Source organism: Amblyomma americanum, chromosome 1, assembly GCF_052857255.1.
Source record: "Amblyomma americanum isolate KBUSLIRL-KWMA chromosome 1, ASM5285725v1, whole genome shotgun sequence".
Taxonomy (NCBI): domain Eukaryota; kingdom Metazoa; phylum Arthropoda; class Arachnida; order Ixodida; family Ixodidae; genus Amblyomma; species Amblyomma americanum.
In genome coordinates, this window is record NC_135497.1 from 346,108,004 (window position 1) to 346,135,850 (window position 27,847).

General features: G+C 48.2%; 1 long non-coding RNA gene across 1 annotated transcript in view; it reads right to left on the minus strand.

The window, feature by feature from the left end:
- The window catches only part of LOC144100067 (uncharacterized), an 80,459-nt gene extending 71,973 nt beyond the window's left edge, over nt 1-8,486 (minus strand). Inside the window, exons 1-2 of the long non-coding RNA XR_013307510.1 lie at nt 8,395-8,486; nt 7,917-7,980 (exon numbers count right to left, since the gene is read on the minus strand). This is a non-coding gene — a long non-coding RNA (uncharacterized LOC144100067). The remainder of the gene's footprint in view (nt 1-7,916; nt 7,981-8,394) is intronic.
- Nucleotides 8,487-27,847: the final 19,361 nt, after the last annotated feature.

Genomic DNA, 27,847 nt, shown 5'->3' on the forward strand with positions numbered 1-27,847 from the left:
TCTATCTATCTATCTATCTATCTATCTATCTATCTATCTATCTATCTATCTATCTATCTATCTATCTATCTATCTATCTATCTATCTATCTATCTATCTATCTATCTATCTATCTATCTATCTATCTATCTATCTATCTATCTATCTATCTATCTATCTATCTATCTATCTATCTATCTATCTATCTATCTATCTATCTATCTATCTATCTATCTATCTATCTATCTATCTATCTATCTATCTATCTATCTATCTATCTATCTATCTATCTATCTATCTATCTATCTATCTATCTATCTATCTATCTATCTATCTATCTATCTATCTATCTATCTATCTATCTATCTATCTATCTATCTATCTATCTATCTATCTATCTATCTATCTATCTATCTATCTATCTATCTATCTATCTATCTATCTATCTATCTATCTATCTATCTATCTATCTATCTATCTATCTATCTATCTATCTATCTATCTATCTATCTATCTATCTATCTATCTATCTATCTATCTATCTATCTATCTATCTATCTATCTATCTATCTATCTATCTATCTATCTATCTATCTATCTATCTATCTATCTATCTATCTATCTATCTATCTATCTATCTATCTATCTATCTATCTATCTATCTATCTATCTATCTATCTATCTATCTATCTATCTAAATTACAAAATGAAAAAAAATTAGGGAGGCACTTTGTTGACCTAAATTGCTGTGAAGCGAAAGCATTTTGCGCGGTGTTTGCTGCTTGTGTCACTGATGATTGGTTAAGATGTTCATTAAGTACACAATTGTTTGTGAATCATAAATTCTGGAGACACTGGAGGTCGTTTGGGAAGCAGCCGTCTGATTCGACGCCAGTCTGCAAGCACTCTCTAGCATCCTAGACAAGGAGAACTACATGTGCGTTGGCAGGAAGTAGCGTAGGCGTTAGCACGCGCAGCTGTGGAGCGGAAGGATGGTGGTTCGAATCCTATCGTGCAAACAGATTTTTTTTTCTTACCGAGTTGCTGGATGTAACGGACGTCGGACAGATTCGTGGCCGCGAGTATGAGCCATTAAATGCTTTCACCTTAATATTCGCCTTCAGTTGGCGCTCAGATGGCGCAATTCGATTATGTCCTGGTAGGTATCGTAAACTGTGTTCGGTGTGACGAAAATCGGGCTAAAAAGTTTGTGTTCACGTACAGAAAATCGTACCATCTCGCATGTCTATTCGATAGGGACGAAGCCAAAGAACAAGAATAGCGAAATTAAGAGGAAAAAGACAAGGAATTAAGAAAAAAAGTTAAGAAGTCGAGGAATGCAAAAAGACCTTGTATAAAGGCTACACGCAAAGTCTGGATGTAGAACTGCGTAGGCTGTAGCGGTTCACTGGAAGAAAACAAAGGCGGGCACGTTATAGATCGGTTTTCGCATGCGCATATGCTCACAAAGATTGGGTATGCGCCCACAGAACCAACTTCATGTGAATTCCTTGCAAGACTAATTAATGCATTACTTTGGACAGGCGTCTCACTTTGCCCTGTGCGATGTTTCATTTTGCCGTAGGGTTTAGAGCAAAATGCGACATTTTGAATTTTGCGTAATCGCAACAATTTACTGTATTTCTCTGAAGCTGACCTGTTCATACTTAGCGCGTAACCAGGACGGTAGGAAATCATTTTGTCGTATTTGTTCGTTGATACATGCGTATAATTTATAGAAGGCGATGATTTGCAAATTTGTGGTCGAGTTTTGCCCCAATCTCTCCTGGAGCCTTTATACAGGGTGCCCCAGCTAAGTTTAGCCAAGGATTAACAATACGCCGCGGCACTCTTAGACGACGCGACCAAATGCATGTTGCTGGCTATTGTATGGAGCAACTGACCTATTTTTGTATCGTGCTTAATTTCATAATTAGTCGAGATTAATTAACCAACTTCGCAACCATTGGAGATAGGCGAAAAAGTCCACTGAGAAACTTGTAGAACGGTCTGAGAAACGTCCGATTGAACAGTTTCTAACTTTCCATCTATTACGTATCGGCTTTTTTTTTTCGCTCTCTGCAGATTCCCGCGAAATACAAAAAATACCACGTGACATGTCCACTTACGCGCCACGATTGCAATGCTCTCAAACGTTCCGCGTAGGAACGAACAGATCATTTAGCCCGTTGTGCTGCTGTTTAAAAAGCGCAAGCGGTAAGGACTGTGTCTGCTTGTCGCTATCAAGCGCCCCAAGCGAAGCATACCGCTAGCCTATATCGCACAGCCAGCTGCTGCGTTGCTGCCCTGTCCCCTTTTAAGCGGCAGCCCACCGGCCTCAATGATCTGTTCGTTCCTACACTGAACGTTTGAGAGCACTGCAATCGCGGCGCGCAAGGGGGAATGTGCCATGGTATTTTTTTTGTATTTCGCGGGCGTCTGCAATGAGCGAAAAAAAGCCGATACATAATGGATGGAAAGTTAGAAACCGTTCATTTGGACGTTTCGTGGACCATTCTACAACTTTCACCGTGGACTTTGTTCTCTATCTTCGTTGCTTGCGATGTTGGTTAATTAATCTCGACTAATTATGCAATTAAGCACCATAGAAAAATAGTGTGACTTGCTACATGCAATAGCCAGCTGCATGCGTTTGGTCACGTCGTCTTAAAGTGCCTCGGCGTATTCTGAAATCCTGGCTTAAGTTAGCTGGGACACTCTGTATATGTCACTAGCGGGCACGATGCCCTGGCCCTAAATGCCTCACTGGTTGCTGTCCTTCGAATGCCTAAAACATATGCAGGGGAGCTACTACTGCCCCCAGTCACGCCTGAGGAAGGAGCCGAGCCGGCTCCGAAACGCTGGGTTTGAAATTAAAGATTTTGATTGAAGATGTGTAAGAGTTTATTATTTCTTCGAACCAAACCAGGCAGGCAAATCTGTCAAAATGTTTAGTTTTCAGTGCCAAAAAATTAGCCGTGGTTTCCGCAAAGGAACCCGAGTCAAGCTCGCAGTCCTAATCGGAACGTCCGCCGGTCAATGTCCTCGCGTTTCAGGATGCAGGGTACGCCGTCGCCACCGTCTTTGTTGTAGACGCGCGCGGAAGCGAGGGCGGCAAGCGTCAATTGTCTTCGCGCGGCACTCAGCCCGCTCTCAGCGTGTTCGGCCGTCCTCCCCTGTAGCCCGCCCGTCCCCCTTATACACAACGCGTCCGCCCTCACCTTCGAGAGGCGCTCCCTCCAGCACTGACGCCATCAGCCAAAGAGCGTCGGACAGCGGCCGGGCTCGAATTCAGACCGAGGAATCGAGGAATCTCTACGTTCTCAAGAACTAATCAATGCGATACCAACGCTGTCGCGCCGTAATTCGCTCTGATCGATCCGCTCTCCCAAAGCGAAAGCGTTCTTGTCCTTTGCTTCGAACGCAATCAACGGGCAGGGGGAAAATTCCGGTACGGTAGCTTCCGACACGAAGGAAGTGAGAAGAGCTATAAAAGACAAGACGGTAAAGAAAGCAGGACGGATGGCGGAAACAAAAGGTCGACGACGGTGACGTGGCTGCCTATTAGGCTAATGCAGGACCACTTCAAGGAGGTTGGCGGAGGTGAGGGGGGGGGGGGGCACATTGAAGAGCGAGGCCCGAGTTGGACAAATGCAAACTGACATCGTGTATATGCGCCCCGTCGTCGACGTCATTTCTCGGGAAGAGAGACGCACCAATTACGCCTTCGTAGAAAGGAAAAGTGTGCAGCAGCGGCCCTTTTCTCTTCGCGGAGGTTGCCCTCTTTCGCTAGGAAGAAATCAAGAGAGAAAAAAGCGTCCGCTGCGTTCGCACATTGCCTGAAATCGTGATGAAAAACTTAGATGGTCTCGGACGGGCGCTAACGGCTGCGAGGGTTCATTCGCGAAAGAGAAATAGGGGAAGAAGGTTGCACGAGAGTTAATGAGAAAGTCGTATAAATGCAAAGGCCGGAACGAGGAACCCATGGAGCCAACAAAGGCCCAAACTATGCGCAAAAAGAGGAAAAAAATATATCTTTGCTAGAGGTAGTTTCAACTTAATAGTGGGCGGGGGAAGTCAGGTTGAAGAGAAAAAAAGGTATCCGAGAGCCCTAGGTAAAACTAAAAAAAGGAAAAGAATGAGCTCAGTGCTAGGAAGCCTCAATGCCAAAACGTTCCTGATTTTAAGCATGTAGCTGGGGGACAGGTGGGGGACAGGTTGCAGTCGGCACATCGGGTGGTAACGAGAAGCTTATATGCTTAAAGCCTTTATCCACTGAGGGGAGATGCTTTCATTAGGTACAGTCTTTGTAAAAAATATACAGCTGAAGAGGTTTCCTTCTAAGCCCTGCAGCATGGCTCGTTTTGCGTCTTCAACGATTCTAATCTCAAAAAGGCTGGGGCAACTCTCGTCCTCGACCCTCCCATACCTACGGCTGCCAAATGCGCTTGAGAGCCACACTGCATGACTTGGAAGCGAACCCCTTGGTCTGTATATTTTTGAAAAAGGCTGTACGTGCCCCCCCCCCCCCCCCCCCTCTCTCTGCACATACAGGCATAGACGAGTGTCCGCGTCCGTTTGTGAAGGGGGTGGGACCTCTATGTCTGATATGTATTCTTAGAAGCGGAATCCTGTCAGTGAGCTTGACCTCAGTTTTCTCTTTGTGTCTATGTAATATATGTCGCCTTTGAAAGTTATCTGGTCATAACATCTCCCACTTATGCATTTGGCATTTACTTGTCACAGTGCCAGAACCTACCCTTTGAAAGCTTGGTGGGTGAGCCTCATTTACTCCTCCCCCATGCCCCTCTTTCTAACTGTCGCCGTTCTCGTGAGACCCTCTGATTTTAGGACCTCACCACATGGGACCAGTTGGCAGGTAGGGTTCAGCACAGTATCACTTAGCGTCGTAAATCGCAATTCGCTAGCGCTAGCCGGAAATCTCACAACATGCTTACGCGCTTGTCACGTTACGGAGCGGTAACCTTGGGCTTCCATTTGTCTTGTGCTTTGTAGCCCTTATCGAAAAAGTAACACATACAGCGCAGAACCTCTAGCAAAACTAAAGGCGAATCTGTGTGCGCGGCCCACACTAGCACTGAACCCTGTGGTTGGTTTTCTAGAGGGCAGTACCAGTTGTGCAGTACTGTCGTGTTGGAAAACCACAGCCTCGTGCTCTCCAGAGATTCCCAACATGATAAGTGTCATGTGAGCCGCATAAAAGAGCTAATATCTGGTGTATGCTTTAGACAAAGTCTGTCATGTCCAACATTCTCGGTCAAAAATTTTGAATATCAAAAAATTGTGAAATACTATTATGAAAACATTGAAGGTTAATGGTCGCTTCTTCTGACATGTAACAAAATCTTTCTTTTAATGTGTTTCCATCAATCATATCGGGCAGTTAGGAATGCCTTTAGGAAGTTAGGAATAGGGAACGCTTTTGACGACAGCAAAAACGTTAATAGCAAAAAAAAAATGCAGGATTGCCACTGGGTGGTCTGTGGATATATTGACTGGTTTACTGAAATTTTGCATTATATAAAAAATTTCGTTCACAAATTGCTTCCTGTTCAAAAATGCTGCTGTCCAGAATTTTTGGGTATCACACAACCCAACTGCATCCGAACGCATGAAGATGTGCACCCACGAAGGCGCCGAGACTGCAAAATAGAGCAGGACCAATATCCACAAAAAGAGGGCAAGCTAAAAGCATTCAGTAAAGGGCTACGAAGTGCAGCTCTTTTAGTTAATCACCTTGTGATTTTGGACAAAACTGTGATAGCAGAATGAGGTAAAACCCGAGTTTGCCGCCGGCAGAACGCGAAGGAGGTGCGACAGTTGCATGTATTCAGAATGAAACAAAAGAAATAAAACAAAGCAAGCAAATAAAGAAACTAGGATGAAAGAGAAGGCTCATGTCTTAAGACCTAGTTTAGCATGCTCGTCAATGTAACTATCAAAATTCGCCACTTCTTATGGAAGAAGTGGCGCATTTTTACAGTGACATTGACAGTGACAGCCCTTTCCTCTGCCACTTCTCTCTCTCTCTCTTATAGAAGAATGCCGGAAACAAGAGCGTGGAAGTGAGCACAATAGCAAAAACAAATATAATCAGAAAGCAGAAATTACCAGGTAATCGCATCAGGTGTTGCGTACTTTAGATTTAACTGGAAACATAAATCTAGCCTACCTAGCCATGATGATGAATTTCTGTGATTTATCTTTGCGGCGGCGATACATATAGATCACGTAAGACAAAACACACGACTGCACAGGTCATTTACTTTTATTTCAGGGTGACCGTTTACGCTCGGCTTTCTAAGCATTCCTTCGGCAAGCACAGATAACGAATCCAGCGCATACCCGGCCGCAATAAACCGGTCTGTGCGTTGACAAACAATGGCCGTCCTATCTCATGAGTGCTTTTTCTCCCTCTTTTAATTGCTGCGTTTATCGTCTGCTGCTCGCGATGCTGCCTCGAACACATGGCATAGTGAGTTCGATATGTCTTTTTTTACATATTTCGAATCGGCCGAAGAAAATGCAAGGGGTGGCTTCAGTGCTTTGAGAGCAAACGCCTAGCATATTGTGTCGAGTGGCAGAAGTCAGCTCCAGGTATAAAAACCTTATGGCTTCCTGTTCTGTTAACTTGTGACTTCGAATCAGGTGATTTAAACAATCTCGAAAAATATAAATAACGTTTGAAGACAAGGATTTGAAACCGGACCACCTTGCATAATACAGGTAGCCATGTAAATATGTATTGCTCTTTGAAAAAGAACTCACTTCCTTGTTTGTACACAATATCGCTGCAGCTGTCAGAAAATCCTGCAACCTGCCAGATGTGCCACTAACAGGGAGAGAAGTCCTTCGTCCATATTTCTCTAGTTTGTGAAGCTCGGCAGCCACTTTTACTGCATTATGTGTCATGTGCGATGTGAATTCCCAGAACAAGTCCTAAACCTTCCAGCATCTGCATCAAACTTTTTTTTGTGCAGACAGCGCTCGAAGAGTGAAGAGAAATAGGTACCTGATCTCACGATTACAAATAGCCATCATAGAAATCAGCACATCTCGCTTCTGTTTCGCACCCTCATCTAATCCTATACGATTCTAACTTTTTTTTGTCCCACCTGAAGAATACTGCAACGTTCTGGGCGCACGAAAGTTGCGTGTAACGCGTAGACAGCGCGATAAGAACGGAACACGAGTGAACACTGTGATACAAACACAGCGCGGTGTTTCTGCTGACATCTCCCTTTATGTCTCATCCCTTCCGGGCGATCTACTCCACAAAATTAAATGCCAACTTGCCCAATCGTACACTTCACTGCAGCACTGATATAGTCATCGTGAATGCTTGACGTTGAAACGAACGAAAAGCACAAAAAAATTCGGCCAGGAGTTAAGAAATAAAACTAGAGGGGACACCAAAGCTCCACCTGAACGGTATGACGTGACAGCGTACAGCGTATTGGGCTAATTCTCGTATATGCAGGAGGTCATTCTCTACTTTGCTATCATTTATCCCTGGGGGTGCTCGTGGCGCAGTGGTGCAGCGGTTGAGCGATGCGTCACTGCCCTGCGATGGCAGGTGCTCCACGCGTAGGGCCTTGTGCACACAGGTTGCTCTTCCCGAGCGACCAATCAATAATTTAACTGCCACCTGCCACGGTGGGCAGTTTGTTCACTATCCGCTGGGCAGGTTGTGATAATGCCGCAAGTTCACGTCCCCTATAGGTGGCCCACCTACCTCCTAGGTTGCTCTCTGGGGACCACCTTCCAGAGCCATGCCCGTGATTTTTTGCTCAGAACGCCGACAACGCCCACGCCAGATTTGCTGGTCAACAGGGCTTTTAACGCTATCGAGTTAAAGTTAGCGAAAACGACGCTTTACACGAAGCCGGGTGGGATGAGAAAAAAAGAGCACTCACAGGGTTGAGCTGGAGGTCGCTACAGCATACAATTGCCGAAGCTTGCTGAAGGCACGATCGGAGGCTGCGAAGACCCGCAAAGAAAAAGGCAAGTACGTAATTGATGTGAAATTAAGCAGGAGAAACAGCAAATACACGCGATTTTGACATTCATTTCGAAGAGCAGTCCGAAAGATGCGGCAACATTTCGCTTAATCCTTGGTTTCGTTCCTCTTGGCTTTGCTTTATTCTCAAGTGCTTTGAAAAGGAAAAATTTGAGAACGCATGACAGGAGCAATCATTTGTCTCTTGGTCCTAGAGAATGAAGTAAAAAAAAAGAACGAGTCTATATATTTGCAAATTCAGCCCACCTTACACGGCAATGGCGCTACTCGAGAAACGTCGCAGCCAGCTCAACGAATCAAGAGGAAAGGAGCAGAGAGAAAGAGCGTAGAAGCAATGAAGAACAAAGAAAGAAGTCTAGCGACGGGACACTTACGTCACCAAATAGTCCACGCGTAAGGGTTGCCCAATGCGCTATTGGATCATGTGGCGAAATCCAGGACAGAGACATTTTAATCACGATTGTCACTACAGTCACCTTCCGAAAGGAATGAACGCGAAACGAAGTTTTCCGTCGGGAACAAAGGAGGTGGCCGCTCACATATCGCTACACTCAGATAATACATTCAAAAAGTAAAAAAAGGAACAAAAAAGGGGGGGAAGCAAGAGGGGTGGGGGAGGGGGCAAGTGCTATGTGTAGAAGGCTTCAGAGGTACCTCACCAGTCGCTGAGCTTGCTCGTTAACGAAGAAGCCATTGTTCGCGAATAGCAATCAGTGCTGCTTCGCTGATGAAGAGCCCTCGCATGTAACGCGGCCCTTGTTTTCCACTTTGCCTGGAAGGAAGCGTTAAACCAAAGTCTAGACGGGGTTGAAATGTGCTCTTTCAATTTAATCTCTAATGAGCTTGCTCTTGCTAATACATCGGCACGAAACGTATCCCCTCTTGGTGGAGTACAACAGAAGCCACAAGGTTGAGCTCTTCAGGCGCGGGAGAACGAGTGGAAGAGCGCCTAATGAGCTGTATTGAAGACAAGCATACAGGGAGCAGTCGTTCACTGTAGGGGCAATTCATAAATGAAGACATCAAGCGTTGAACGTGATGACAAGGGGGAATGTATTTCGTAGTTTCCTTTTTACGATACAGCTGGTTTGGTTCGTCTGCACTACTCTCCCACTAAAAATATCCTCTTATTGACACCGAAATGACGCAATGTTCATTAGCAAATGTACGCGATTCTTGACATGTGCGACAACGCTTGCTGAATTTGAAAACGAAAGGAGAAACGCGCTTTGCGAAGCATTCAAATGCGATAGCTCTTGACATGTGCTAAAACGCTTGCTGAATTCGAAAACAAAAGGAGAAACGCGCTTTGCGAAGCATTCAAATGCGATAGCTCAGCCAAAAAGGAAAGGCAGTCTAAATCAAGGCGATGTCTATTTATAAATGCTTCACGATATTGTCGGTCCCAGTAGCTTTTTTGACCAAAGGCGCGGACCTTTCCATCGTTTCCACCGGTCTGTCTGATGGCTGCTCATAATCGCACGAAGAGGAGACAACCAGACAGCGCCGCTGGTTATGCGCGTCCGGGAGAGCACTGAACAAGTCATTCGGCTCCTCTGGCAGCAACTTTCTTTTTTCCAGCTCAGAAGTTATCGATTGCATGTTTTACGCCTTCAACGTCATGTATATATTATCACATTAATTAAGTGGCCAGGCGGTGCTCTGGTGTTCCCGACGGGAGGGGGCCTTCATGCGGGAACAGGAATACTAGAGTCTTGGCTGTTTCATGCAGGCGGCTGGCCTCGCTCAGCAGTTTTATTCTCACCGAAAATTACTCTTGATGTAACGGCAGCAGAGTAAGAACCTTGAAACCCTGTGCCCCAGCCCCATGGGGAGCACGAATGCAGGAACCCACACGCGCCGAAACATCGCAGCTGCTTCACTGCCGAAGGAACCACAGTGCAGAACCAGCTCTTGTTCGCTAAATAGGCAGATGGTGAGCACTGTGCCTAGCACTGACCAATGCGCTTCTACCAGCGCCAGTCCCCGACGCAGAATCTCATTCGGTCTTAGGCATGCCGCGCCCCATTTGCGCTCACCGCTCTCCATGAGCCCCGAGGGTGCTCCTTCATCTTTCCCTAGCGGCATCGATTTCGTGTTTTTCCTAATGTGGTTGTCATCATCATCAGTTATATACAGTTCCTAATCTGTACATAACCTAACTCCTCCTGCCAGACTGTCTTTTCTCCTGTCTTCTTCTCCTGCCCTGAAATCCGGGTGCACTCGGTTCCGTGAGGCACTTAATGTTGTTGTTGTTGCTGCATTAGTGACATGGCACATGCATACCCACGACAAGTGATTGGCCAGGGCTCAGTGAGGAGGGCCAAAAGAAGAGAGTAAACTGATGAGCTAAGCTAATGGTTGTGCCTTGGGTGACCAGTCAGAGATTAATTAAAAAGGAAAACAAAATCGAACAGAACAAGATCACAGAATTGAATACATGAAAATTACTGAAAGATTTTTAAGCGCAGAAATTTTGTATAAAATTAGTGAGGGAATCTGCCAGTACCTGTTATGTAATTGTGGAGATATCTGCAAACTTGATGCAATGCGAAACCATCGGCTTGCGGCCGTCATTTTCTTTTTCTTCCTCATTATATAGCCAGTGCGACTACTACTACTACTACTACTACTACTACTACTACTACTACTACTACTACTACTACTACTACTACTACTACTACTACTACTACTACTACTACTACTACTACTACTACTACTACTACAGAGAAGAAAATGTGGTGGTAAGCGCACAAACGCTTCCTTTTTTCGGCGTGACCACGGGAAACTTGTCAGTGACGCATACGTGTAGTAAGCTTCTAGAAATGACAAGTATTGCTCTCTGCAGTTTCAACGAAGGCATTAAAGTGGAGAGAGACGAGACAATATAAATGCAGGGAGGTTTACAATGGCAATGCCCGGTTGGCTACCCTGCATGTGAAAAGGAGGGTGAAGGGAGCAAAAGAGGGGAGAGAAAGAAGGCAATATAGTTCTGTTCATTGTTTGGAGCGATCCCGCGTTGTCCTTTTGCCTATAAAATAAAAGGACACCCACAGCTCATTGACAGTCATGTGCTCAGACACGTGTCTCCTAAATATATTTTGAGGAGGGCCTTGATGACTTTCCTAGCACACGAAGGTTGAGGACAAGGCCATGCGGCATAGGGTGCCTCCAGAGGCGTCCGTTCACTGTCCAAGCGGGGTATTGACTGAGTAGATGACCAAAGTTTTCAACGAAGCAGTGCGAACTAGAACGTCCCGTCATACGACTGATGTACTTAAACAGTTCTGCGCACGAAGTGCTTCTCAAATAAGTGGTCGAATGGACTTGAATACTCGAGTGAAAGTGGTGAGTGAGCGTCCGAGTGATCTGGGGCACGCACTGCTCGCTGCTGTGCCTCGGGAACTTTCCGGTAAATATCAGTCCCTTAATCAGTGAACGAACTTTGTTGACAGCATTTGTTGACAGCACATATAACTGACACGGTACCAGCCTATCACGGCAATCGGCGGCACAACAGCCCATGCGCCGATCCTTCATGAACAGACCTTACGTGTGAAAATTTTGTCAGCTTCGAGCCCTACAATTTTTACGCCCCGAATGCGCCTAAGCGGCGTCAGCAAGGCTTCAGCCAAACTTATTCTGTTGCAGAGCTCTAAAAAAATAAACTGTTCATCTGCCGTCCCCGAGTACTAATTCGAAGCTAATGATGGGTTTCCCCTGAAGCTGTCTATTGTGGTTTGAAATACGCTGTGCCACTGGCTGGTCCATGAACCCACAGGCACGGAAGGCAGGAATGGAATGGAATTGAATGAAAAGAATTGGAGGGGACACTTAAGCTCCGCTTAAGCGTATTTCGCGACAGCGTTAATGGGTTAATGCCCATATGAGTGGAATTAACCATTCTCTACTTCACATTCATAGATGTCTGGGAGTCCCATTCCACTCAGGGCGCAGTGGTGCAGCATTTAAGCAATGAGCGACTGCCCTGCGATGGCAGGTGCTGCCATCGGTGGTGCTTGTGAGACCCAGGTTGCTCTTCCCGAGCAACCTGTCGTGGCCAATTATTAATTTAACTGCAACCTGTGACGGTGCACGGTTTGCTCACAGTCCGGTGCGCAGGTTGTGAGGACTTCACAAGGTCACGTGACCTAAATTGCCCCCCTTGGTTGCTACTCCGGGGGTAAATGCCTAGACCGCTATATTCATCGCTCGCAACGCCGACGCCGGATTTTCTTCGCAGCGGGGCGTTTAACGCTGTCGCGTTAAAACGTTCTTCACAAACACTCCCTCTTCAGTGCACTCTTAGGTCTCGGCATCTATGCGGGTATGTGGCTCTAAAGTGGCGGTGGAGCTCTGAGTCGACGTTTGCCTGGTCGACATGGATCGCGATGCATAACGTATTGGGCTCAGGCCATCGTAAATAAACTTCGCGTGTTTCCCTCGAAATTTACGAGCTGTCGCACAGTTTGATGGGACTGCTGCGAGAACACGGCGACTTTTTGATGAATAATTAAGGGGCTCGTAATTTGTGAACAGAAATACGACGATAATTCCAGTGTGGCTTGAAAACTGAGCTGCTGTTTGCCCGCATTTCACCATCTCAAGTTTAGATGATTTGTTCTTATCTCTGTGCCGGATAGGCTGTAATAATTTCACACCTTTCAAGGGGTGTGCCAACTATGAACAAATCATTCACAATTCACCATGCACAGGCTACTCGAGTTGCAATATAGAGTGCCTAAATGCGCTCAGTGATAATCACTGTGGCCAGCATATTCTTGAGAAATGAAGGATTACTCTGCTCGTTATAGCTTCCACGGAAGTGGCTCTCACTGCGTTTTTATTTGGGCATGTCTTCTTGAAGATGTTCATCATTCTTACGTTGCTAAGAAAGGAACCAGAGGAACTTTTAGTGACATTAAAAAAAAAACTGAGAACGCATAATCATAACAAAAAAAAAATATTACCCACTTTACGCAGGGCAATCTCCGGAGTGTTTTACGGCAGCGGTAAAAGTGATACAGGGCAGACTAGCCCCCGAAGCCCTTCACAGTGCGGGTGGATTAAAGGCGCGATTTCCCGCCGGGCCTATCTAATGGACGCGGGCAATAATGGATCATGAATAATGAAGATAATCCAACCCGTAATCGCTACGGGACATCTCTTCACAGCGTGGAGAACCACCTGCTGGGTATCGTGCTCTCGCTATAATCCACAGGAGAAAAAGTAATTGAAGCAGCCGAAGCCGCCCTTAATGATAGCTGGCGATGTCGGCGTGGGCTTTGCGTTTCAGCCGAGGCCGGAGGATGAAAAATGACAAGATTATGAGGCACGTAGCGGCTCACACACACAGGCGTATGCGCATCCATATAGAGTTCTTCAAACAACATACGTAAATTTGGTACTAAACCTCCATCAGTGATCGATAGAGAGAGATAAAGAATGCACATTATTGAAGCACAACACTTAGATGCGGAGTAGCTCGCGGGCCTGATTCCGCCATAGCCATCCCGTCAGCTAGCTGAAGTGAAGTCGGCTAACCTTCCCGGAAATGGAGGGGAACAGGGGATGGGGGAGGGTATCGCTGCAAGCGCATAGTAGCTAGTGAGAGTAAGCCAGCTTGAGGAATTTACCGCTCAGTGTTACCTTAACGAAAGCCTGCCGCATACAGCATAAATATTGCTCTTGGTTTTCATTAACGCAACGTGCCTCCGCTACGCTGGTGCACTGCCTGTACGTTCGTTGGGTTTCGCGGTTCGAGCCCGGCAGCGGCGGCAGAGGCACGTCGATAGAGGCGGAATGCGGAAGCCTCTTTGTAATGATGTTGATTTTGGAGAACGTTAAAGAATTCTGATGCCAAAATTAGTCCCAAAACCCCCAATACCGCACGTCTTATCGCCCACAGTGGGTTAAAAAGTTCCTGAACTAGCACCACGAGCATTACTCGTGCCATGCCTTATCATTCGTGGTCTCATACGGGCGATGGGCGTAGCATGTTTTTGTCAGTTGGTGTTGATCTGGCGCCACTTTAACCCTCTTCATGCTTTCCCGCAGGCTGCCTGCATTGGAGAAATTTGTGCGGGAGTTACGCTCAGAGCCCTGATGGAGAATTCCTTAAGGAAATACCCTGCTAATGCGCAACTTTTTTACTAGGCATCTCCTGAAAATCGTTTCGTTTTCGCCTTTCAAAGCAGGATGCGCACATTTTCTTTCCTTCCGAAGTTGCTTCAAACTACGCTGCTCTCTATTCAACTGAACGCACGGGCCAGTCAAACGAGACGCGTTAACTTCGCTATCACAGGAAACCAGTAACAATAAGAAAGATACGATACTGCAGAATAGAGGATAGCAGCCCTGTCTTATGCAGATTGCCATTTCTTTGTTTTTTCTTTGTTTATTTAATGAGGCGCAAGAAAAATATATAACTGAAAAGATAGCGACATCTCATCAATTCACCTGCGCTTATTTTCGTGGCGTTTTGCCACTTCTAACAAAGCACTGCCAGAAAAAACACCGGAAAGCAGGGCCGACGTTTGTAGTCGCTAGCAGTACTGATGATCGACGCATTACAGCAGTCGGCGCACGCTCCTCGCAGTTGAAGAAAGCGCTGCCATGGATATGAATACCTTTTACGTTTGGGTATCCCTATATGGCTAGGACAACTTCTTAATAGAAATATCTTCCCGGCATGCTTCTGAAGTGCATGCACTCTCACGAACTGCGGGGCAAAACTAATTCCATAGCAGTACCCGTATCAGGTCAGCTTTGCGGAGTTTACCATGTCGTCGTTGCGGTGGTGGTGGTAGTGTTGAGGTAGTGAACTTTTAAGGCGAAAGCCTTTAATGGCTCATACTCGCGGTGACCGTCCGTCCGGTCACGTGACCTCGCGGTGTCCGTCCGTTACATCCGAGGTCACGCGACCGTGTCCGTCCGTTGCATCCTACGTCACGTTACCGTGTGCGTCTGTTACATCGTCACCTAGATCACGTGACCTTGTCACGTGATCCTAACCGGACCTGTAAACATGGGACCTTGGCACGTGCCGGAAGTCTCAACTCGGGAAGCAAAAAGGTTAGGAGAAAAACCGCTGAAGAATGGTTGCTTCATATAGAAGAGGACCGCACCCAACCCGCAACCCGGCGAGGGAGCCAGTGTCCAGTTACCGTCACAGTCTTTCGGTAGGGTGGAATGCCAACCTGGAGTGCATCGCATGTGGCACTGCACAGAATTCCAACCCACCTGCTACCTCCCACACGTATGCCGAGCTATGCTAATCACTACGACACAGCTCTGGTGCTGGTACAGGGTTTAGTTAACGTTTATATACAGTAATTATATTCAATGATAATAAGTTGTATCGCGGAAAATTCAAATCAGTGCAATGAGTCGCAAACAGCTTTCGCCTTCCCGCGCTTAAGATATATCTAAGTGCCTCCAACGAATTTTTATTACAGCGCGGCACTGGGCGTCTGGGAAGCCTTGTGCTATGAGTCACCGAGGCTATTTGGTGAATCAGCTCGCCATTAGATGGTGAGAGCTGAGCCAAGCCTACTAAACTGGAGGAAAAGGGTACGGATTATCGGGGACAGAAAGGCAGCGGGACAGGGGAAAAGGGAATGCTCCGGACGAGCATAGACTTTTAGACAATTCGGACACGCAAGGGACGGAAGAGGCGGTACAAATAAAAATGGGCAGGGGTGAGGGGTGTATTGAGGAGCGAGCGGCGAAGGATTAGCAGTACTAGCAGTAATCTCACTAGCACCCGTAGTTTCCTGTTTCTAGTGCTAGTAGGAGCAACAGCAGCCGCGCCAGTCGTTGCTGGGGTAGTAGAAGAGATAGAAGAAGCCTATGACTGTTCTAACAGCACTTTGCGTCACCTCTCTGGGATCACGTAATCCCCTTCTCGCCTATGAATCTGATCAAGGTCTTAAGTGTGTGCATCCGGGAAAGGGTACCGTGAAGATGGCGGGTCTGAATGGGTTTCCAGTTCTTCTGGTGTTATTATGATTGTCCCCGACCAGACGAGTTTTCGCCCAACTCTGGACTTCGCCTCTTACAAGTGTTTTAGAATGCTAGCTATTTTTTTTAGTGTGGTCTGTGCAATCCTCCTTTGCTAGCCACTGTTTTACAGTAAGCGCGAATCATTTTTTCCGCAAGCGAGTGCATTCTTTTTAAGTGTCTGAGCGTTCTAAACTACCATAACGAGCTACAAATGTCTCTCTTTACCATTAATCATTGGTGCGTAAAGTGGCAGACAGAATTAAAAAGCGGAAAAAATTTTTACTTTTAAGAATAACAGGCATGAAAACATATCAGTTATTTTGCTTAATGACAGCGTGCATAAACACAACAATGCAGGGGTGGAAAATCATACGCATCTTTGTGCTACGCTGAAAAACAGCCTCACGTGGCCTTCGCATGTCTGCGATGTCCGTTCATCGGCATTTGCGAAATTATAATTTCTTCCAGAAAGGCTTTTGTATGTATTTGTAGTGACGCTAAGCTACTCGCTGTAACATGCTTATTAAGTACTGTTATGAATACAGATGGCGACGTGCCGTCTGACCAGCCGAAGATCCGAAAGAACGGTGCCGCGCTGAGAAAGTGCCTGCGGGATCTTTCCAGGCTACGCTGGGAAAGGATGACTTCCCTGGCGACAGCGACGGAAAAAAAATTAAAGAATGATTCGCGTATGCGAAATCAAATGAAGAGCGTTAGCTAAGTAGATTTCCTCTATGTTGTCAACAAATTTGGAGGCCAATGTGTGCATTTCGAAATGACGATTCGTTTGGTACCACCCGCTTCCCTCTGCAGCCACTGGTTCGTCCGCCACGGCCCTGCGAAGGTCTCCCCCAATTACGGTTTTGAGGAACAAATGTCGTCGGTACGAATCCCTCACACACACCAGGCTTCAACTCGCATAACAAATTTGTACGCCGAATCATGCCGATTCGTTTAACTTCACTCCGAACACTCTGCGCTAAACGGTTGGGTCACAATTTTGTCACAAATTTGTCGACAAGGACGACGTCGAGTGAGGAAGCACGCTTCGAGCCCTGACAAAAAGGCTCATTCAGTCGCTCGTCGCTATGAACTTTTAACGCCTTTCCCTTTTGGTCTTCGAACATTTCAGTATGCAAATATGTTTTCGTAAAAGTGCCATTAAACCCGCTTGTTTTCGTTTTCCACGCCTCCAAGCTTAAGTCCTTCCACGGCCCGAAAACTAAGACAAGCTACCAAGTGGAGCGCGGATTCGAGGTAGCCTGCGCGCCACGACAGTGCCAATTTTAGTTTGCTTCAGGTGTATACGATTTGTAAACAAAAATGACTAAATATAGAGTTTGCAGATGACTGAATGAAAAGCAGCTTAATGTACTGCGGATGAGTGCCAAAAAAAATCGATTCTTCTACTACCCCAACACTCAGTGCCTACGTAACTGGTAATATCTGCCAAGGTAAGAAGTTTACTCGCCAAGCTAGGTACAAACTAATTGCCTACCATCACAGAGTTTGGCGCACATTTAAGAGACCTGCGTGCCGCAAACGAGAACACACGAGTTTACGTCGTCGAAAATATGAGGACAGCGAACAAAAATCCGCTGATGACCGGCGTAGAGCGCTTAGCTTTGCGCGTGTTGGGTGATGCCCTGTCCACTTCGCTCGGCAACGGCGGCGTCAGTGTAGACAGCTGTACGCTCCGCTTTCCTCCTATCGTCAACAAGAATCTCTCCTTACCGGTCGGAAAAGAAGCAACTTGACCCTTCTAGCAGGATCCTCTACGCCTCTCCAATCGCGACGCATGGTCCGGCGGCAGTGGGAGACAGCGCTTCTACTGTGCATGCTATGTTTGTGTGCGCGGCAGCCTTGGGGCGAAGCGACGAACAGACGCAGCGCGCCATATAAATAAGGTACGTTTAGCGCTGGTGACCAGCCAGTGCCGTACTTCAAGGAAGCGCTCTCTCACGACTTCCGGGATTAAAACCCCTGACGCCCAGCAACGAACTTGCGAGGAAGCGCGGGCCAGTCTTCGGGACGGCCTCATTGTGATCCTCCGGTCGTCAGACTGTCGCAGTGCCCGGTGATCAATTTGAGTTTCTGTTATTTGCCTTTCCCTTGGTTTAGTGCAGTATTCTTGTTAGTTTTCTTTTTGTATCCTATTATCTATTAAGTGTTATGTTATTTTTTCATTGTTCTTTTTAACACATTGGACATGTTCTTATGAGTGATTTGTAATAGCTCTGTAGCGCAGCTTATTGATTGTTCAGTGGACCACTGCCTACGACCCATTATCTCGCTTGCCACCGGCAAAAGCTGGGCAGCAAATGACCACCATCTTTATAACTACGGATAGTTGGATTCCCGCTGAGCTTGCCACTGGACGAAGGCATCTCCTGTCAGACCGGATCATCTACCTCGATACTATTTAAGGGTGCCTGGGTACGCACATCACCCGTTTGTGTGCGACACCTATGCACGGGAGTGCAATTGAATGTTCATTCTGATGAAATACAAACTCAAATTAATTCTGATATCAACAAGTGGCCGGTAAATAAGCAACCGACCTAATTCTTTCACCGCCATGCACAAGAAATTAACAACTGTAGTATACGATGGAACTATAGACTCTATTAAGGAGCGCGCACAACACCAATAAAAAATTAGAGGGCGCACTTAAGCTCTGCCTTAAGGGTATGACGCGATACCGTAACGAATTAATTCCCATCTGCGCAGACGGTCACCCTCTATTTTACATTCATAGATTCCTCGGAGTCCTCATACCCCTCCTGGCGCAGTGGTGCAGTGGTTAAGCGATGCGCCGCTGCCCTTCCAACGGTGGGCCTTGTGCGACACAGGTTGCTCTTCCCGAGCGACCAATCGTTAATTTATGTGCCACCTGTTGGGAAGTTTGCTCACAATCCGGTGGGCAGGCTGTGATGACGCCGCAAGGCCACGTGATGTACGTAAGTGGCCCACCTGCCTCCCAAGTTGCTCTCTGGGCACCACCTGCCAGAGTCATGCTCGTGATTTTTCGCTCATAACGCGGACAACGCCGACGCCGACACCTGCAATGCCGGCACCGGATTTTCTGGTGAACACGGCCTTTAACGATATCGCGTTAAAACGCGCCTGTTCAGTCCCTGTGCAGCGCTTGACAATAGCTTGTTCATTGGCATTGTAAAATGAAGGAACATAAAGAAACATATTGTGAAACACATGGTACTAATTCGCATTCCGCAAACTGTCATTGGCCGAAACTCTTCGCTAGGCTGTAACGTTTCAAACTTCAAAATCTTCCCTTAGGATACACAGTCCACTGGCAGAACCATCATAAAGATGGCGGCGTATGAACTCTCGCACATGATCGGTTACAAAATGTGAACTCCAAATTAAGCTCAGGTCTCTTCACAATCCATTTTGTGAATAATAATATTTTGGGGTCGAATTAGCCTTCCGGTGGGCTTTATTTAGAGGCTGCTTACTCCCACCAGTACAGCTCAACTACATTGTTTGTCGTGTTCGCCGTCCGCTGTCGCAAAGGAAACACATCTCGCTAGGAGCCGACTTCAACATGCAGTACATGTTGTGGACTAACGGCAATCTTTTTGAAGTAAACTGCTGGTCGCTTCATTTTATCTTGCATAAAACTGCTCACATTTACGGGCTTTGTTAATATGCGCACGTTCCTACGCATTTTGTTCTGCATGTTGCATTTGATTGGGTTGACTATTGTGCAATCGAAATTATTCACCTGTGAAGATTGTAAGATCGCCTGGAATCATAATTCTTGCAGAAGCATTCCTATCCAAACGAAAAGTTGATGATCACGATAGTGAATTTTTATGGCGCAAGGGCATCTGCGGCCAAAGAACGCCATGGCACATGGCATTTTCGTTTGCTCAAGGTGGGGTGGAAGACCCATATTCCAAGAATTTCACCCTGAATTAAGCGAGCACCAGGCGAGGGGAAGATTGTACCCGTAGTATCACCGGGCGGCACCCGGCGGCACTGGAGATCGAACCCCGCACCTCCCGCAAGCAAGTCGGATGCTCAACCACTAGGCCACCGCTGCTGTCAAACGAAAAGTAGTCGCGATGCGAATTCTTTGGATAGGTTACATGGTAGAGGCGACTATAATGTCATCGTTGCTGGTACGGTATGGCACGGTATGGCAAGGTACGGCACATGATACGGCTGGGTACGGATGGCATGGTTTGACATGTGCTGTGGTATGTTATAGCATGGTATGGCATAGCTGTTACGACTGGGTACAGTATAGTACTGTATGACATGTGGTATAGTACGTGGTATTGTATGGTATGGAATTTGGGGTTTAAACTCCCAAAAAAGCACGTGCTATGAGACTTGCTTCAATGGAGGGCTCCGGAATAATCTAGACCGCCTGGGTTTCTTTAACATGCTCTGGCAGCCCAACGGACGCGGGCATTTTGGCTTCCCGCCTGCGTCTAAATGCATCCACCATGGCAGAAACTCGATCCCCGGTCCCTAGGCTCAGCAGCAGAACACCATAGCCACTAAGCCAAATCAGCGGGTATCTGGCAGAGTTATTCTTATTTCCAAGATAACCTCTTCTCTACAGTAGACAGGCAGTGGACAATGCTGCCGCTTCCGAAACCGCAGCAGCTAGGCGGCTACAGGTAAAATAGCTAGCGGGAGGTTTGAATTTTTAGAAAGACCAGAAGTTAAGCACTACCCGTGGCTCTGTTCTGCTGGAGTTCTCAGTTGTTTGGGACTGTCCAATTAAAAAACTTGCGAATCCTTAAGTAGCGCGCACCTGCTGCTGCGTGACATTTAAGGAAACACTACTCTGATCGTTAAGGTGTTTCCGGCAAGATTAATCTCACCCGAGCAGAGCGTGGATAGGCCAGTGGTGACATGAATAAGATAGATTTTTTTTCAAGCGACGTTTATTGCCTCGGGGCATAAAGGTGATGAAATGAGAGATGATGAAGATGCTTAAATAAATGAAAAAACGTCGGCTGATCTATTGAAATCAAGCAGTGAACGATGATATGGACCCTGTGTCCAGGCAATATAGGAATCCGATTTTCCGTTGAGAGACCCACCGCCGCCAGGTGCTGAATTCTCGTCGGCTTTAGCGCCGGGCAAGCCCACAACAGGTGGTGGATATCCGCCTCACAGTCTCTGATCTTGCAGACTGGACACCCGGGGCGGGGATATAAATCTTTGAAATGTGGCCACTTGCGTGTAACAGATGGAGTTAGGGCAACTCCGATCCGTATCCTCCGAATCACAACCTCCTCTGCACAGGTAAGACCACAGGGGAGGGTTACCGCACACGGATGGATTAGAGCCAATGTGCGGCGCCGGAGGTGTTCCTTTCTTGTTAAAAGGAGGGTGGTGTCATCCAGAGTGAGGACTCGAGGCAAAGACGAGTCTGGAGTCGAAAGGCGGGTCGCAGAATCTGCGCGGGTTTGTGCGCTCAGGAGGTCACGCGGGACCCACTCAATACGGATTTGCTGCGGAATGCGTGCCGCTAGACGACGGATGTCTTGGCAGATTTCTGGGGCGCGACTGACGCGTCGTAGTAGGCGTGTGACGTGAAGGGCGTCGGTGCGGACGAATGAAAATGCGGGCCGTAGGTAGCATGGGAACGGCGGCAAGCATCTCCGCACAGAAGGAGGAAGGTGGTTCTGAGAGGCGAAACCTTGACGTTTTGTTCAGGGCAGGCTTGCAAGGGCAGTAAACTGCCGTTGTTGTTTCGCAGGCCTGGATGCTTGCGTCAACGTACATAACGATGGAGCCATGCGGCAGATTGGCGTCTTGTTCTGTAATTCGGTCGCGAAACGACGATGCCGCGCGGGTAGATGATGGCCGACGTAGATCACTTGGTTTGTTGTCGCTTAGCTGCACAAAACGCTAGGCAGGAAGAATTAGGGGAGAGGGGGCGGCTGTAGACTGGAGTGCGATGAAGCATATGCCCTGAGTGCACACGTTTTGTGTGTAAGGTTTGACTTTAGGCGGCGAGAATCACGTCGTTGCTGCACCAGCTCATCTAGTGTATTCAGCTGCGCATGTTCTTGGAGCGCCATGATCGGGGTAACGCGGAAAACGCAAGTGGTGACCCTCATTGCCTCTCGATTAACAGCTTCTAGGTGATCCCATTGAGCCCTTGTCAAATGCTGGAATTGGACTTGGTAAACGAGCCGCGGTTCCACAACCGCCCGCACCAACTGTCGTACAACATGAGAGCGGGCTCCGCCTGCTTTATGAGCAATGCGTCTAATCAGACCCAACGCCTGAATTGCTTGCTTCTTAGCCCGAGAAAGCCAAGCAGTACCTGTTCCTGACTCGTGTATTTTCAAGCCCAAGATTTTTACGGTCGAACTTTCTTGAATTCGAGTTCCGGATAGATGGAGACGAACTGGTGTTGCAGCGAGTTTGCGGCGCCCCCAGCGGTTGGCGACTGATATGAACGTGGTTTTGCTCACTGAAAGCTAAAGACCATTTGAAGAAGCATAAGTCGACGTAATATATATGGCTGGTTATAGGGCTGCTGCTTGAGTCATCAGATCGTTGTGAGTTCTCCACACTGTTATGTCATCAGCATACAATAAGAACTTAATCTCAGAGGCATCATGTACGCGCCAAGCATGGGAGATAAAGCAATATTAAATAATGTCGGCGATAACACCAATCCCTGGGGAACGCTGCGAAGAGGCACAAATGATCCGACGGCCTCACCAGTGAGGCGTATGACAAAGTGTCGTTCTTCAAGGAAGGATTTAACAAAATTGCGCGCTATAACGGGGAAATGCAGCATGTCAAGCGATTCTAGGATGGCAGCATGACTGATATTATCGTACGCCTTTTCAACGTCAATGGCCAGTACAGTACGCACATTGTGGCTGCGAGTTGAGGCCAGAACTGCTGACGCCAAGACAGCCATCTTCTGCACCTATGGACGTTCGAAAGCCAATTTAGGCGGAATGGCAGAAACCATGGTGCTCAAGCCACCACGACAGTCGTGTAGCAAGCATTTTTTCGGTAAGTTTGCACAATATTGGCGTAAGCGATACAGGCCGGAAATTTCCGATGTCTATTGGCGGCTTCCCCGGCTTTGGTATGGGGATCACAATAGCCGATTTCCAGGTTTCTGTTACGACGCCTTCTATCCATACCTTGTTAATGGTGGCGAGGAGTTGAGGCAGTACAGCCAAACTTAAGTTCTTGTAAACCTCGTACGGAATGGAGTCCGGACCGGCGCAGTCTTTCGACGGGCCTCATCTATTGCTGCAAGCAACTCGGGCATTGAAAATGGGCTTGCAATTCCCTCGGTCGCGGATGTAGACGGAAGCTTATCGACATATGCTGCAATGGCAGCCAAGGGTGCTCCTATGACCCTTGGAGGCAATACATCATACTTGGGGAAAAATTTCCGCGCTGCCTCTCTGGCGAAATCATGCGGAGCTAAGTCAGCTAGAAAGCATGCTGTGGCCGCAGCGTAAGGACCACGGGAACCATGTTGCATTGCACGGAAAGTTCGTCAGAGAGTAGCATTCGATGACTTTGTCGAGAACTGTTGACACCACGTATGCCACTGCGTCGCGAGAGATCGCGTTCATATCTGCGAGCCTTGGCAGTAAGGTAATTCAGCCTTGTTCGTGCTTGCGCAGAAGTCGGGTCTCGGGAAGCTGCCGTATCCGCTTGTCGGCGAGCAGCCCACAGGTTAAGCAGACCCACATCCGGCGCCGGGCGATTCACGTCCATCCAGGTGGTGGTGGTGGTAGTGGTTTTATTAAAAATAATAGAAAAAAGGAAGGAAAGATTTTTGCTAGCCCCGGCATCTGCCATCGATACTGAAGCACCTGAGCTGGGGCAGCGGAAATAAAGGACAGCAGGCAGAATGAGCAGTAGCCTTATTCAGCGCAGTTTGTATGCAGTCCACAAGTAGTGTAGATGATTGCAGAGCGAGATCTTCGAAGGTGGTGCGAAACGTGTCCCAATTGACCACAGAACACTACGGCGTAATCCGCGGGCCATTGATGCATGGAGACCGATGATGATAGGATGGTAGTCAATACCCCAGCAGTGTGGCTCCAGGTGCTACGAAGGAGTACCGGGTCCTGACCACCACGTAAGGACCGGAGCATATGTTGGACTGCGAGCATGGCGCACAGTCCGCGTTGCTGAATCTGGATGGTTGAGTAAAAGAAACAGCGCATCCGCGAATGCGTCCCGCACACGCCTACCGCGGGGGCTTGAAGTGGGGTACCCCCAGTCCGGATGAGGGGCGTTAAAGTCACCACCAATTGAAATAGGCCACCCTGGGTGTTGTCGTCGTAGAGTTAATAACTACCCCAGATTGATGCAGGAGGGAGCTCCACCGGCGGGTCTTACATAGTATGACACGGCCACAATAGTTGCCTTGGGAAGCTTCACAGCCACTGCGACTACCTCTTGATATGAGGTGCACTAGTTTTCTAGAGAGAGGCGATTTTGAGGAAAACGCGCATCAGCGTATACCGCCGCCTTTCCCGGAGGGGCAGCAGTGTGCACACGACGGTCGTTCATTGAGAGAGACATGTATCCATTAAAGCCCGAAATGGATGGCAAGGCATTGGTCTCCTGCAGTATCAGGCCCACACCTGGAGCTTGTTCATTCGAAGTCGAGATATGAGCTCTCCCAGCTTTGTGGGGAGGCCTCTGCAGTTCCATTAGCGCACATGACAACAACGTGTACTGGTCATTTTCGATTAGGCTTCCAAGCGTTGCAATAGAACTGATGTCAGGTTACATAACTGGTTTACTATAAATCGGAGGAGGGATGTTGTTGAGTTATCCTGCAGTGCTGCAGAAGACCTGGTAGAGTCTGCGAAAAACGCATGAGGGCTGGACGCAGTCGATGGCGCTGCAGCGTTGACTGGCGGGGAGTAGGGTTCCGCTGGTTGTCTACGGCGAGCAAGCAGTTCACGGCGTTGCCGTAGCTTAGAGACCTCGGCTAAAAGGCGGGCAATTTACCTCATGCAGAGGTTCCATCCAACATGCTGTGCTTTTGTGCAACTTGAATGCGGCGGTGATCCTTGCGCACTTTATCAATGTACGACTATTGGGCAGGGGCTGCAGGTGGATTGGGCTCAGGAAGCTCCGGCCAGTCGTCTTCATCCCACTGGAGAGCCGCAAACCTGTTGGATGTCTGTATCGGGGCTCTGTTTTCATTCGGAGGCACTTGCTTACGGATCCCACGCCGAACCTTCTCAGTTGATTTCTGTTTTGTTGGGCAAGTTGGAGAGGTGATCTCGTGTCGTCAGTCTTGCAAAGTCCGCACCTGTAAGACGGTGTGCCTTGTGGCCGAGCCTCATCTTGCGTTGCAAAAGGGCATGATCGGCGCATGTGGCCAGGTCTGAAACAGCTGTAGAAATAGACAGCACTCGGTTTGTAAGGGTTAGGCCGCAGAATACAGCCATAGTAGTAAAGTCGTTCTGGAAGAGTTGGTGGGCCTTGTAGTGTGACAATGCACGAGCGCCCCTTTCCCATATACCGCGCTTGAATGACACGGTGGGTTGGACAGTACAACTCACGCTGGAGGGTCGTCTGGTCTTCGGCAACGTCGACGTTGTAAACAACACAGCGTTGTAGGTCCGAAGCTTCTACTAGGTACACCTGGACTGGCACCGAGATCTCGCTTGTAATCGATATGCACTTGAGCGTTTGCAGACGCTCGACAGCAGCCAAAGTCGGGAGCCACACAGCGATGATATTAGATTTCGTTCTAGACGTGAAGCCACGAAAACCTTTGGTCCCAAGACACTCGTCCAGCTTTGCCTGAAGAATCCAGTTCGGAATGTCTGTCAGGCTTTTGGCTGCCAGAGCTTTAATGGCCACTTTATACGATACCGATCCCGATGTCGGCACCACCACCTGGATGGCATACGCTGGGCAGGAACCCTTGCCTTGTTAGCTGCAGTTGACAGAAGACGAATCCTGTGCAGTGTCCCCTGATGGACGCTTTTGAGAATTGCGTGAAGCCGGTGGCACGGATGGAGATGCTGAAGACAGGTTCATTGGAGAACTCTCCTCCTCACGCTGCACGGTTGAAGCCCCATCCAGCAGTGGAGGCTGGCCAGCCGTTGCCGAGTTCCGCCCAGAGGGCAGATCACTCATGGGCTGAGGTGCATTTGGAGAAGACGGGTATGTGCGCTGCCACTGATGGACCGGGAGCAAGAACCAAGAGCTGGGACCCAGGCTCAGTCGTCAAAAGAGGTGTTGCTGAAGCCGTCGTGAACGACGCCGGCGAAGCCACCTCTTCCAGCGCGTCACCGGTGGCCCTAGGCCTAGCCTCGGAGCCCAGACCAGCTGCCGGGATGACTGAAGTACATTTGCTGACTGCGACCCAGTCAGACGGCGCATGAGTTCCAGGAGCTTCCTCAGGTGGTGTGAAGTCAATTCTCTTGATATAAGGAACGTATATACGCTGATGGCGAGATTTTTCATTGGAGCGATGTGCAGCCACCTTAGCAGGCCACCTTTGCTTACAACTTTTTTGTGAAACAAAAAATTATACTGGGTATCCCCGAGGAAAAATCTGAGCAAAACCTTGAGATAAATTTAAAAGTACTGAAGTACTTGTACCTACCTTTTCTGACAGATAAACTCGAATGAATGAATGAGTGAATGAATGAATGAATGATTGATTGAATGAATGAATGAGTGAATGATAGGGGATGACCCTTTGGCCTAAAAACGGGGGCAGAGAGGTAAGCAGCAAGCGCGGCTTGGCTGGGTAAAGCCAAGTGCACTATACCCGTATGTCTGGCGTTAAAGTTATGAGTGAGACTAGTGCGGTGTGATGGCTGGTGTGCCGTGGGGAGAATACAGTTTTCTTAAGTGTAACCTGCCACCGCATGGGCACCCAGACCAAGTGGCGTGCCGACGGACGGCACGGGGCTCAGCCATCGCGGATGTCGTAGGCTTTAGGGCGTAGGCTACGGCATCGGCCACGGCTCAGCAGTCGGTTTTATCAGTGCCAGCACACGGAGAAACGTCCGACACACTGGCAGCGGAAGAGGTGGCGGTGGCTGCGCGACTGTTGCGTGTGTAAGAGCGCCAGTGGTCCACAGTGTCTGGTATGAGAGCAAACCCAGACCGCAAGCTGTGCAGAAACATTTGTCCGTGCCTCGGAAAGACGAGGGTAAAGGGTGACGGCTAAGCCGCACCGTCACTCGTGTGGGGGCCTGTCACTTTTTAGACGTGTCACGCAGTGTTCTACGCGTGTTGTAATGGATCGACGGTGGTGGTGAAGGCGGCTGTCCGCACGATTAGGGAATTGAAGGATCCTCAGAGTGGTGGCACGTGCTTGTGAGGGAGGCGATGCGGTATGAGCTTGTGGCGCGCGACACCTCTTCGTGTGCCAGCACGTTGGCAGCTAACGTTGATGGCTAACATGCCTATGCTCGGGGAAAACTTTTTCAGGCAGTGCTGCTGATGCTAGCCAGGAAAGGGAAGTGACTCGCCTTTGTCCCCGCGCAGTGGGAAGTGTGCTCCGCAGCCCTAGCGACCCGGCACTGCCTCTCCAACTTCTCCTCTTTCGCCCCTCCACACCCTTACCTCAAACAACGAAAGACCGACTCCCCACGGCACGAGGGCAAAGGCCCGTCTCTCTCTCTCTTTCCTGCCTAGCATCTGCTGCATTTCAAAAAAACAGTTGTCGCCGAGTATAGCGGGTGTGGATTCGTTAGGCACACACTGCACACTCATTCGTAATGAGGTTCGTTAAAAAAGTTTGGCTGCGTGGATTGTGGCATTCGCGGTATGCACTTTGATAGTAAATGTAAAGGAGGAGGG